Here is a 14,352-nt window from a genome sequence, read left to right as displayed (position 1 = left end):
AGATATATGAAAATTTTGACAGTGGAAAAGAATGAAAAAGTATACTTCTATATTTAAATGCACACATACTGATGGGATTTCATGAAGCTGGGTACAGCAGTCTGGTGGTAGTGGGAATTACATTTCGATAAATATCTCTAATACAATTAACCTATAGGTATAAAAGTGTTCTGTAATGCAGTTAAGAACATATTTACCCTAGAATTTGCCTTCTATCTTTTGCATCAACTCAGTTTCCATAATGAATGTCTCCAAACTGTAGTTTATTATTAACCTTACATTATGTTAACTTAATTTACATGGTTTGCAATCTTAATTTCCATTGACAATTTGTTCAACAAGTCTCTGTGAAGTTACTTTTTGCTTTGGCCCAGCCTCAAAGCAGAGCTACAAAAATGGATTGCAAAAGTCTTTAGCTCATGCATTCATATAATACTTGACTTGTTCATGGACATTCTATTATAACATGAAATTAATAGCATGGAGACTTACCACAAGCAGTAGTAACAAAAATTAATTTTCATTTGTCCTACTTGTTTTGTGATTCAAAGAGTCTATTAGCAGTTACATTGCAATTATAGAACAACAGCTTTTTAAAAGAAAGCAACATGATTTGTGTTGTGACAGTTTAGATTGTAAACCAGATCATTTTTTTATGCTTTCTCTTGACTTGGTTATATTTGAGTTCAATTTTTGCTTGACCTACACTATTGTGCCATAGTTCTGGGTACAATATTGGGATCAAAGTAGAATTTCAGACTCTTTGCTTTCTATCTTCTTTGTCTCTAAAGTCCATAGTGAAATGCACTTACAGGGCTTTTTAAATAGATTCTCTTGCGGAAGAAAAGGATGTGTTCTCAGGCTTCAATTATGTGACTGGCTGAAGCCACATATGAAGAACTGTGGCTCCACACAGAAGCATATGGTACATAGAACCCATATACATATTCAGTCAGGGTTTTGCTGCCAGGATGATTTTCTTCAGCAAAACATTTTGCGGGTCCATTGAATCACTTATGAGCTTGAAAATATTCACACCAAGTCTTTCTACAGTTGATATCAGCTTGCAGAAAAAGCATTTTAACTTGTAAGAGTCTTGTTCTTATGACTCATTCTTTCATTCATTCTTTCTTTCATTCCTTCCTTTGAAACTCTTGTACCTTTGTAGAGGTAATCACAATTTGAATGGTTTTCTACCCTAGCCAGAAACTGATATGTCTTAGAAAGATGTGATGTGTAGATGCCCTTTTTAGATTTTTGAAAAAGAAAACAAGTCATCACAATTCCTCCATGAATGTCTGCTGAATCACCTAGAGAATGACAACAGAACAACAAAGCTAATGTGCAGAAAGGGATACACAGCAAAGTCACTGGGTCTTGGTTTGCACTACTACACTGAGCTGGGGCGCAGCCAGCAGTAGAGGGGATAACATGGGTTGTGTCTGTAGGATTGGAGGGACAGCATAGACTAGAACAATAAATTCAGACCTAAAATTTCTCTGATGAAAGTAAGTTGGAGGAAAGCAGCTCTGGGAGAACAGTAATAAATTGAAGACCTAAAAGTGAGATAAACCATCTGTCTTCAAATGACTGGATATTATCATGGCAAAGATGGACTTGCATAGTTGTACATGTAGGATAAGCCCCTCTTACAATTAACATCTTCAGAACCCACTTGCTCTGGCTGGGCCCACTTAGTCATTTTTATACATACAATCTATGACATTGATGAGGGCTCAGGATAATACCTTGGATCTATATCCCTCCTTAGATCATAAAAGGCTACATAAAAGGCCTTTATCTTATTTCAGGAGATGTGTATGTTTCTTTTACATCTCTGGGAAGAAGAGAGGTAAGAAAATAGCAGAAGAATATCCTGGGCACATGCACTGTATGGCTTGCAGCACTCTGCAGGCAAGGCTGTGTTGGTTTCCAGGATCCATCTTTCTTCCTACTCAGTGTCAAGATTCTCATTGCAGCACAGCTGCATTGCACAACACTACATTGCCTTCTCAAACTACAGAGACAAAGTCTCTGCTGCAATTAAAGCCTAAGGAAAACAAAAGCAAACATGGAAGAGAACAAAAAGAAATGCACCTTTTGATGTCAATTGCTTCATAAAAATACTTATCTACAGCATTACATACTATTTCTCAGGCATTAGCTGTAGGTTACTTAAAAAATTATTCTGAGGCTTGTTAAGGAAAGGCATTGAATTCTGTTAACTTCCCACTAAACAACTAATCCATACTAGGTCATTGGCTTGGAGACTGTTTTGTGTACCCATTTCAAAATGTATATGCTTTCTTTTTTCCTGTTTTTCAAAGCGTAAAATAAAATACTCTTACACCTCTGTGCTTTAGTTTAGAGGAAAACTAAGATGTCTATCTGGACTAGGCAGGGGACACTGTAACTAAAATTTTCAAACTAATTGAGTCCTCTCTCCTCCCCTTTCGGTACAGTTCTATTTATCGACAGCAGGGGGCGATGCCACATCTCGGGAGGCCACAGCCATGGGTGTCAGCTTCAAATTCCAGCAAAAATCAGTTCTGAGAGACTCATGTGTAAAATGGTGGTCATGAGGGACGGGATGATACCTTTCCCGTGGGCAGTGCAAACTTCTTCTCATTGTTTTTTTAAAGCAAGCATTGAGGCAGGAGAGGGTGGTTGTAAGGTGCCAGCAACTCCTCTGCAGAGTGCATCTGGCCCCAGGAAGTTTTTAGCAAATCCAGGCAGCAGTGACCTCTCTCTCCCTCCAAATAGCAGCTCCAGGCACACAGAGTTGGTGGAGCGGCTGAGTCAAGGGAGTTCGTCCAAGCACCGGCACCAGCCCAGCAAACGTGGCCAGCGCCTGCACCACTGCCAGAGCAACAAAGTTTGGCAAAAAAAAAACCTGGAAAACCCTCTCTCCTCCCCTCCCCTCCCCACCCCACCCCTCAGCCATTAAGTTGTAATGCAAACCAATTGACCACCATTTTGTTAGCTGGTAGTGGGGTGGGGGGTGAAAGAGGGAGGGGCGTTAGCTCCCAAAGTTCTGTGTTGATAAGAGAGAGAAAAATTCCATGAAAGATTTTGAAAGTATAACACTCTGACATGTTGACTTACACAGTGTTTCTTCAGTTCTATGACTGCCTTGTTGATGTGCTCCTGCTAACCTCATGAGATTTACTTTATTAAATATAGCCAGAAGGTAAATTGATATGTCATTATGAGTCCTTAGAAGGTGATTCTTTAGTGTCTTTAATTGACTAAATTTGCATGTAAGCTGTATTATTCTTATGACCTCGAAATAACTATCAAAAAAAGTAAAAATATTGGATAATGAGTTGTTCAGGCTACTATGCTGACAAAGGTCACTACTTATGACTTAATTGCATGAAATAATGAGGGATATCATTTATCTGTTATCTGATGGGAAAGCACTGTCTCTAAGTAGCCTATTCATTTTAGCTGAGGTATAAAGGGGGAAGACTGAAAGAACAAAAGCCTCTGGAACAGAAAGGTTTTGGGAACACTACTGGATAATTGCTGGAGAGGTTAGTAGGGGAATTGAAATGTTAGTTCAGTTTGTTCTATTAACATAGCCTCTTGCAAACACCTAGGGACAATGGACACCGAGTTATATGAGGTCCTTTTGAAAGCACATCAGAAGATTAATGCTGCCAATTTGATATTTTATGAATACTATATTTTACAACCCCGAGGGAAGTTTGAGATAGTTGTAATTAATTTCTGCTGGAATTGGTGCTCAGTTATTAACTGTGACTCAGCTGAAAGTAAAATAAGTTCCCACTGACATATACTGTTATGACTCAGCCCACAAGCACATGCTTGTTTTTACCCTCACTAACTAGAGTACTTGTTTACAGGGATCAGCATTTAACTAGCATGAACCCTAAAGTGAACAGACTCTTGAGACTTCCTGATCCATCTAGAGACTGGAAATATTTTCTCCTTTTATAGCATATATTTAACCTTTTCTAATATAAGATAATTCAAGTTACTCATGGATTGTCTAAATCTGCAGATGACAATCTTCACATAGCTCTAAAAATGCCTTTCATAGAACAATTTCTCTATGTGTAGTCTAATATTTATATTTTAGTTGAAACTAATCTTCTGATTAATTGAATATTTTTCCCCCTTGCTTAGGAAATACAGCTCTTACAATGATTCATTGCACTTCTCAAGGTACAGACCTAAGTAAAATTCACACCAAGAATAGCCTTCTCATTCACTAACTTGGTAATACAGACAGACCAAGCTGGGTAGCCAGGACAAGAATCACAGAAGGATGTAGGTACCTAAACATAACTGGTTTGAATTTTATGAGCTATTTTCAGAATTAATGAAGACATACAAACTGTATCCTGTCACGGAGTAAAGATAGTTGACAGCAGTAAGAGTACACAGAGAAGCATCGTCTGTGCTGGCTCAGCTCTTCTACACTTTTCTGGGCATCTGTTTTTGGCTGAAGCTGGGAATTGGATCTTGACAATCAAATCCACCAAAAATTCAGCTGATCTAATACAGTTGTAGATCCATTTTGATGAATACTTTCATTTGCATTCAAAATTGTGGTGCTAGAGAAAGAGGTAAGTTAATGATGGAAGTTTTTTATTTCACATACAATTAAGTAAATACAGTCTTCCTGTATATTTCTTGTAAATTATAGTATTCTTGAAAGCAGGAATCAAAAACAATTACTGTAATTCCCAGCTGACTGCCTTGAATGACAGATTACAATATTACTCATTTTTCATTATTTTTTTTTCTTAAAGAATTTTAAGTTCTGTCTTGTGCTATGCACATTTGGAACAAGAAGGGGTGGGTATCTTTGTGAGTTTTCACTGTCCCAGACCTTGGAAATGACAGTGTTCTGGAGCTGAGGTGGTGCAGAATTAAACCCCCTGACACTAAAGAGGCCAAGAACAATTTCTATATTCTAGCTGATTGTTAGGAATGAAGCACATGCTATAACCAGCAGTTAATTTTTCAAAGGTCTAAACTTCATTATGCCTTTCAAAATATCTATTTTCTTTCATTACTATATACATATATATATATAGATCTATATAGAGATATATATATATACACACACACACACACACACACACACATATATATATATATATATATATATTCTCCCATACCTATCACCCATTTTTTTTAAACCTAAATGATTGATCTGCAGTGGATGAAGAAGCCTGATTCAGACATCTAAGCTCTGGAAAAGATTAACAGTTGGGCTTTAAATGGTAATTTTATTGTTTCCTTGAAAACAAGCATATCAGACTTTGTGGGCTAGAGTTGAACTAATAGGATTATGATTTTCATCTTCTATAATAACAATAGCTCTGCACCACTTGGGGTCTGCAGGGAAAGCAGCCTTGTGTTTTCTTTGACAGTTTGTATTTGCAGTATTGCAAAAACAATCTTAGAACACTGCTGAGTCATAGGTAAGGGAAAAATAGGCAAACAGATGCCTATGATAAATAGTGTGACTCTTTTGCATTACTGCGAGTTTTTTATTTAAAATATGCATTATTCTGAAGATGAAAGGGGGGGAGGTGTGGATGGCTGAGGAGTTGTAATGAGTAGAAAAGTTGTGGCAGCTTTGAAAGAGATATTGGTACAAACAACTGGTTTGGGGAAATGAAGATTATGACTGAAACTGTCACTGAGTTACTTACAATATAGGAGGAATTCATATACTTTTTAAAGTGACTATTTTAAAATTACTTCAGTCTTTTTTTTTTTTACATTTTGCCATTCTGCCCACTGAATTATCAGGAGGATATGTTAATAATTTAACTTATCTTCATAGGATATGTTAAATTTAGAGGACTTTAAACTATGTTTGAAGGGAGAAAGGGATAAGAAGAGTCTCTTTAGAGATGAGTCTGGGGGTAACATGCCAGTGTTGAGGGGGAAGTCAATAGGCCAACTGAAGTGAATCTACACTATTGCATGCAGCATGGGTAACAAAGAGGAGAAGGAAGCCACTGGCAGCAGGAAAGTTGTGGTGTAGTTATCATCAGGGAAATGTGGTGGTATGAATAAAATGACTGGAGTGCTGCAATGGATGGCTATAAATTCTTCAAAAGGATCAGGCGAGAAGGGGCAGTAGTGTGGTGACTCTGTACATTAGGGAATGCTCCCACTGTATAGAGCTCAAGGACAGTGATGATAAGATTCAGTACTTGTGAGTAAAAATCTGGGGGGAGGTTAACCCAGCAGATGTCCTGGTGGGAGTCTGTTATATACCCCCCAACCAGGATGAAGAGGCAGACGAAGTATTCTGTAAGTGGCTGGCTGATGCTTCATGATCGCTAGCCCTTGTTATTGTGGGAATTTAACTTGCAGAATGTCTGCTGGAAACTCAGCACAGGGGAAAGGAGGCAGTCTAGGGGATTCTTGGAGTGTGTGGAGGATAACTTCCAGGACATCTGGCAAGCAAGTCTGCAGGGGGTATCCCAGAAGACTTGCTCCTTATGAGCTGAAAATGACTGGTAAGGGATATGGTGGTTGGAGACTATCTTGGGCACAGTCAGAATGTTTTGAGAATTGTTTGCTGTTGCTATTAGCCCTTGATTCTGACACTACTGTCCACTTCACAAAGCTCTCAACCTCAAGCCCATGTCCTCAGGCATGATTATGGTATCACAATTATTGTGATTACCGTGACACATTACTGTCCACATTTTCAGATTTTTTGTATTGCTTCCAGAAAGAAGAAAACAAAAGATAGCATATATAGGGGTCCAAGGCTACCCTATGCAGGATGCCATGTAGGTGGCATCCTGAGTGCTTGTTTTCATTCATGAGGCGCAGCTGTCTGTCATGGCAAAAAGCTGGGGGATTTTTTCTGTATGATCAAATAGAAATTTTAAAACTGCTTTGATTTCTGGCAAAGTTATCTTTCAAATAAATGTCAAACATGGGGATTTGCTTATGTTTCTGCTGCTTCTTTGCGTTTTTATTGTTAAAAAATGCTACAGAAACTATCATTAAGCTTGTAATTAAATAAGCCCTAAAACTAGAAATGTATTGTACATTTAATTTGGCTTTCACTAAAAATGTAAGTTAAAACCATGCTAGTTATAAATTATTAAGGGCATAGCTCATTAGCAATTTCAATTTTAAAACTCTAATTTTGAAAATGGTTTGTTTTAACATGTATCAAAATAACAATTATGCTTCTTAGGCACATTATTAACTTGATTTTTTTTTTTTACTGGATAGTCACATGAAGATGAGCCATCTGTGTGTAGTACTTCTTTTGCTTTATTCATTGCCTTTATGTTATTAAAAGAATTTAAGGAGATAGTTAATCTTCTCAAAAAATAATTCATCACACAGATTCAGCAATTAAACATAGTGAACACACGTAGCAGAACTGAAATCTAAATAAATATCCGGTGCAACCTTAATGTTTTCCTCACGCAGATGATATTTGCTATACTGCGCCAATAAAGAGGACTGTGCTGTTGTGTTGTACATGTCAATAACTTTCAACGTGCAAAAAAGTTGACCAAGATCATCCTATACATTAAAAAAAAGTCTAATTTTGAATAGATTTTTTACTACCCTAGAACTAATTTTTCCAGAAAACATGACTGATTTGCCCTCATTGATTACTTACTGTGATAATTTCTCATCTGTGTATACTGTGTTCCCACTATATTGAAGTTGGGTAAGGGATGGGGAGGTGGTGGCCAAACGCTTGCATGAGCTACTGTGATAGCTCTATATGGGAAAATATTTTATTCAGAACATTTTGTTGTCTTCCATATGTTAGTAAATTATCTGAAGAGCCATATCAAGTAATTGTAGTTGTTCCTTTCCACAGCTGAGCCTTTGCCTGCATGATAGCTTGACTGATTTGGCTAAGATCAGCCTTCCTGAAATCAGGAACAATTACACCGCAGTTCATCAAGTATCTGGCACACCTAATTCTTCCTTCTCCTCACATTGGGACACCTCTTAGAAAAATCTTGGATAGATTGAAACCACCACTGAATGCGTAAGCTTCTACATCTGACTGAAGTTAAATTTCATGTCCTTTGCACTGGAAAGTATGACTGCAGCTTCAGGGCAGCTAGCTTAGATGCCCAATAAGAACAAAGCTGAATCACAAGTAGTGTGGGGCAGACTATCCATCTGGCAAAATACCTGACCATGTCCCACCACCTGCATTGAAACTGATACCACTGTTGCAAAAGTTAGCTAGTGTATAATCACACAAAAGGCAATAATCTATTTATCTTCATCTTCATGGCAGCCGGAATGGAAGTGTTTATCATCTTTATTCTTATCCTCTTTGATACCTCAAGTTATGAAGCCTTACAGTCTCACAAAGTACCCCCAGCTTGACAATTCTCAAGCAGCAGAGAGTCACAAGATTCCCTCGAGTTCACATTTCTCTTATGCTCATCAAGTGGAGATTCCCTAGGCGTAGTTTACCCATGGGAATAATTTAGATAATATAGCACTACAATAAAAGTGAAATAGCCACAACACTGTTGTCAACATCTGATCTTCATAAAGTGGCTATGCTATCTCTTCTACCTATGTTAGAACACTGTCTCTTTTTTTTTTTATGTGTTTCCTTGTCTTCTAACAGCTGCTTAACATTTTTGAGGGTTATTTTCCACTAGACAAACTTCCAAATTACTAGTTCCTTTTTTTTCCTTTTTTTTCCTCTTTTTTCTTCTGTGTGTAGCATAGCCCTCATCCTTGCCTGAAGTATTTTTCATTACAACAATGAAAGACTAATATAATCATATCATGAGGTTAACTAAGATCTAGTAAGTCACTGACTTATATCTTGAAAACAGTACTATAAATTCTAATATCTATCACTAGCTCTGAATTTTCATGGAAGAGTACTACAGGTTATTGCAAAAGATTTGAAGGATAGTTAACAGTTTGCATTAAGCCAATGATACACTTGGACAAAGAAAGATAAACAGGTTCTGGGACATACAAACATTTATCTAGTTCTACAAAAGTATTGTTTGCATTCAGTTGTTAGAACTGTGTAATACAGTCCTGAAGACTACTTGGGTTTTTAGACATATGTCCTGGTTTTAGACAGACCTACATTTAGGCTTTGTTTCTTAGAGCAGGCCTTGAATTATCAGCTGATTTGAGCTGGGTCAGGCCAGCTGACTCCTACTGGCCAGTGATATTCCATACCACATTCTGACGTCATCTCAGTATAAATAGAGTGGAAGAGGAGGTGCTTGGTCTTTCTGATCATGGCCATGCTAGTGATAGGATGCTGCTGCTGTTCTGTTGAATTAGGTCCCAGTGGTTTTCTCTCTGTGTGGGTCTGGCTCTCGGGTGGTTGAGCTCTCTTGGGTAATTTGTAGCTGGAATAGTGAGATTTGTGTTCAGGGGGCTTCAGTTTTCTGTTGGGTGAGGAGGTAGAGGAATTGTTTGTTATAACTAACTTTTGTGGGTGTGTGTTATATTGCATTTTGCCTTTAATTTTCCCTATTTTGTGTAAATGTATAAACTAATTCTGAGTTTAACTTTTGGGGGTTTTTCTCCATTTTCTTGGTAGGGGGAGGGAGCGTTATCATGTGGTTGAATACTTGGCATTTTACCAAGATTTCAAACCAAAAGAATGCAATTCATTATTTCACATAATTGTTATGATTCCAACTGATTCTGATATTAAGTGGCTTGAAATAAAGCACATGACTGAAAAGGAAAACTACTGCATTTAAAATGTTAAGGCATACTTCTCCAGCACTGATATATTCATTTCACACATTGTAAATGAGATATGATTTATTTTTACAGGCTCTTCAAATTTTTATATGAATGTATTCTTCTCTAACTGCCTTTTATATATTTGTTGCATCTCATGTGTCTTCCCTCAACAGATGGTGCTGTTGAATGCACAGCTAAGTTTTTTTAGCACCTGTGAGAATGGGGAACAACATAGTGTCCCAAGATATCGAGAACCCACACATGAAGAACCACTATATAAAATTAAATGGATACAGATACATCTTTGTTTTTAAATCAAGAATTCATTCTATGATATTTTGAATGGAGGTTGTCACTTATAAAAAAAGCCATGACTGAGTCTGAAATGATTCTGCCACACACTGATGATGGATGAGACTAAGGGAGATAATGATGGGGTGAGCAAACCTTTCTTTCAGAGAGGTAGAGGCGTAAGCATGGTGAGCTGTTTTGGCTTGGTTGACAAGTGACATGTGATTAAACTATAGTAATTTACTTACTTGCAATTATTTGCCCATAAAATTAATGTGGAAGCAGCTTCCTTTAGAGGAAAACAAGACTTAATCAACCAATTGTCCACAGGGGACTTTACTTCTGCAGACTCCCCTTATATAGATAAAACTCACTGAAATCACTATCTACATAGGCAAGTTTTGTGGAATGCTAACCAGAAAACATCCCTGAAACTTTACAATGCATCTCGTTTTATGGCTAATTCCAGTAAAGTTTCACTGGCTCAATCCTGAAAAGAAGCAATAAATCCAGCTAGAATAAATCCAGATAGGCTAGTTATGTTTGGTGTTATTACTGTTCTGTATTATCAGGACAGTAAAGAATGGCCATCCATCATACAAGTGGCTTTGTCTCAGTCATTCTGTGTGTTCACTGTTCTCAAACTTTATTAAACTTCTCAATGTATGTGGGCAAAACTGGAGAACCAATTTTGTATAAAGTAATTTTAATACGGGAACTTAACTGAATAAGTGACCTTGCATTTTGGGTTTGAAGCAGTACATAATATCCACAACATATTTACCTACACAGAATTAAACCTGAGCAAGCATTATTCCTTTTATGTACTTAAGAGACTATTACAGGCAATCTAGAATGTGTGTTTCTTACATCCTGGAGGTAATAATAGGGCAACTAATTATTTTAAAATTTTTTTAATTTTTTTTTTTTACTTTTTAGGCAGAGTGTGATTTTAAAGCAAAGGTATTTGTATAATCCCATCAAGTATTGGTCTTAAAAATGCCAAGTGACACTGTGTAAAATCCTCAAATATCTTAATCTGTTTTCTTTTAAGGTCACCTTCATAAACCATTGACATGTAAAGTGAAGTAATTAGTTCCAACTTTGCTTTTACTAATTGCTGTGTGATTTTTAATCAACACTTCATTGCTGTATGAAACTAGCAATCTAATTTGGATATTTTCTCTTTTGTACTTTGTAGAATTCATTGGGCTTTATTGCTGTAAGGAAAACTCAGATTAAGAGTTTACTGGTTTTTCAATGACAAATAACAAGAAATAGTTTGTCTGTTTCGAGCAGAAGTGCCATGTTTACTGGTTAGGCACACAGCCACCTGATTGACAAGAGTAGTATACAAATCTGTGTGAAAGAAGCAGACTTAGATGTCACAGCTCAGAAGTAGTGACCTGTATTTATAGGATTATGTAACACTGATGTAAAAGCTATGTTCCAGGAGAGCAGAGAATCTTATTATAAAATGCCTTCCCTCAGCAGCTTTCAAAAACCACTGAGTGTACATGGCAACACGACCCAGCTTCCTTCAAAGCAGGTGTAGTGAGATGACCCTGTAAAAATGTCAAGCGCCCACCAAAGCCACTCTATGACTCCCTTCAGCGGACAAGAGAGAGAAAATGAAACTAAGGTGTGTGAGTGGAGATAAGGACAGAGAGTGATCACTGACCAAATACCATCAGGACAAAACTGACTCAGCTTGGGGAGATTAACTGAATGAATTGCTAACAAAATAAGAGCAGGATAACAAGAAGTAGAATAAACCTTGAAAACCACCTTCTTCCAACACCTCCCGCCTTCCCAGCTCTACCTCCTTCCTGCCAGTGGCACAAATAAGTGGGGAATGGGTGTTACAGTCAGCTCATCACAGGTTGTTTCTGCCTCTGTGCAGGAAGAGTCCTTCACCCTCTTCAGTGTGGGATTCCTCCCATGGGAACAGCTCTCCATGAACTTCCCCAAAGTGAGAACATCTCATGGGCAACAATTTTTCATGAACTGCTACAAATATGTCACTCTACAACAGGGTGCTGTCCTTCAGGAACAGGCTGCTCCAACACTGATCCCCCACAGGGTCACAAGTTCTACCACGAAATCTGCTCCAGCATGGACTTCTCTCTCCACAGGCCTCCAGGTTCCTGCCAGGAACCTCCTATAGCACAGGTTTCCCACAGATTTACAGCTTCCTTTGGGCATACATCTGCTCCAGCATGGGTCTCCACAGGCTGCAGGTGGATTTTTGCATCCTCACAGTTCTCCATGGGCTGCAGGGACACAGCTGCCTCACCATGGTATTCATCATGGGCTGCACAGGAATCAGTGCTTGGGTACCTGGAGCACCTCCTGCCCCTCATTCTCCGCTGACCTTGGTTTCTACAGGGCTGTTCCTCTCACATATTCTCACTCTGCTCTTCTCTGGTCGCAATTACAACTGTGCGTTAACTTTGTTTTCCCTTCTTAAATATGTTATTGCAGAGGTGTTACCACCATTTCTGATTGGCCCAGCCTTGGTCAGTGGCAGCTCTGTCTTGGAGCTGGCTAGTATTGGCTCTGTCAGACATGGGGGAATCTTCTGGCAGCTTCTGATAGCAGCCACACCTGTAGCCCACTCACCGTCAAAACCTGGCCACACAGTCCCCCACTAATATAGAATCTCTCCATGCAAAACTGCACACTGCTTTCTGGGTTAGTCATTTGTGAAGTTGTAATGGCCTGTACCTTAAGGAAATTTAGCTTCTCAAGTGCAAATAGTTACACCTAGTTTCCAAGTACAATCTTATAGTTTATATATGTATGGCCAGACTGTGAATGAAGATTTGGGAAGGGCTCTCCCCACATGGGTGTGCCCTTCCAGCCTGCACAGTGTATTTTATAGGTGAGGCACAGCGTGCGCAGAACTGGCCCTACCCTTTCAGTCCTCAGGTCCATTTGCCACGGCCGAGCGAGCTTGGACAGTGACAGTGAAGTCCTCAGGACTGTCACAGCACCCGGTACTAACCGGGGCTGACCCTGCTGAGCATCCAAGATCTGATGTAATCAGATGGCAGGGAGGCATTGAACTGCCAGGGGACAGTCCCACTGAGACTCGAACTCAGGTCCTTGGGATTCACAGTCCAGAGTGCTCTCCTTTACAGCACAGGACCACCCTTCTTATAGTTTATACCATTTAGTCATAGAACATGTATTGTAGTAATACAGAATAGAAATTAACTCCACACTTTCAAAGACTAGTACATTGGTCCCTGGTAAGATTTAACATTGGCATTAATTGTAAAAATGTTACCTACTAAAATAAAATAAGATTTTCTATAAAATAAAATAAAATAAAATAAAATAAAATAAAATAAAATATAAAATAAAATAAATAAAATAAAATAAATAAAATAAAATAATCAGTTTTGTAGTCTTCTGAATATTATTTTTGCAGCCTATAATAAAATTTTCTGTTTTGTTTGAGGTAGATATTTGACTTTTGAATTATTTACTTTAGATGTAGGTGAATTCAATTTCTTGTGGGGGCAGGGTGGACAATGACTCTTCAGCAGGTAGTTTGTAGTACTTGATTTGCTGAAAATAGCTTTTCTGAAGACTTTCCACTGCCCCACACAGTAAAAGCATAATCAGAATTATTCCTTCACCTGGCATTTTTTATACCCATAAAGCTTCATCTCTTCTCCAGTCTCAGAAGAAGAGTTTAACAAAAGCAACTAGCCTCACAAATGATCTGTACTTACCCTCAAGAGGCCAAGGAGAAAAGGACATTGTCTGGCAACAAACTATCCACTGTGGTTTTTGCCCCTTCATCTATTGGAAATGGAAAGTCAGGACCTAATTTTAAGATTAATCTTCGGATGGGAGAGGTTAAGCTTCATAAAAACTTAAAAGGTCTCTGAAACCTATTTAGTTTAAACTTTGTATGGTAAATCAGAGCAATAATAAAAGATGTGCAAAGATAAAATTACAATTTCTGTAAAAACTTTCAAGCTTCCAAATATCATACAAGAAATACTACTTTCACATGAAAACCATTTTTCAAAAGAAATGCATTTGAATATGCATCAATAAATAGATCATCAGTCCAGAAATGAGAATACAAGGTGACAAGATTAGTGGAGTGATAGTGTTAGAATTCTGTTATAGCACATTACAAAACAATGTAACACAGTTTGAATTTTCCAATGTAGTCTTAAAAGCCCTGATCTTTCTGTGCAGATAGCACTGTTGTACACTTTTTATACCATATGACTGTGTTTCTTGAACATTCTAATCACCCCATCTATATTTTTTGTGTACCTTATAGTGTTCCTATGTTTTTCTACCACAATCTCC

Source organism: Pithys albifrons, chromosome Z, assembly GCF_047495875.1.
Source record: "Pithys albifrons albifrons isolate INPA30051 chromosome Z, PitAlb_v1, whole genome shotgun sequence".
Lineage (NCBI taxonomy): Eukaryota > Metazoa > Chordata > Aves > Passeriformes > Thamnophilidae > Pithys > Pithys albifrons.
Note: the sequence above shows the minus strand (reverse complement) of the source record.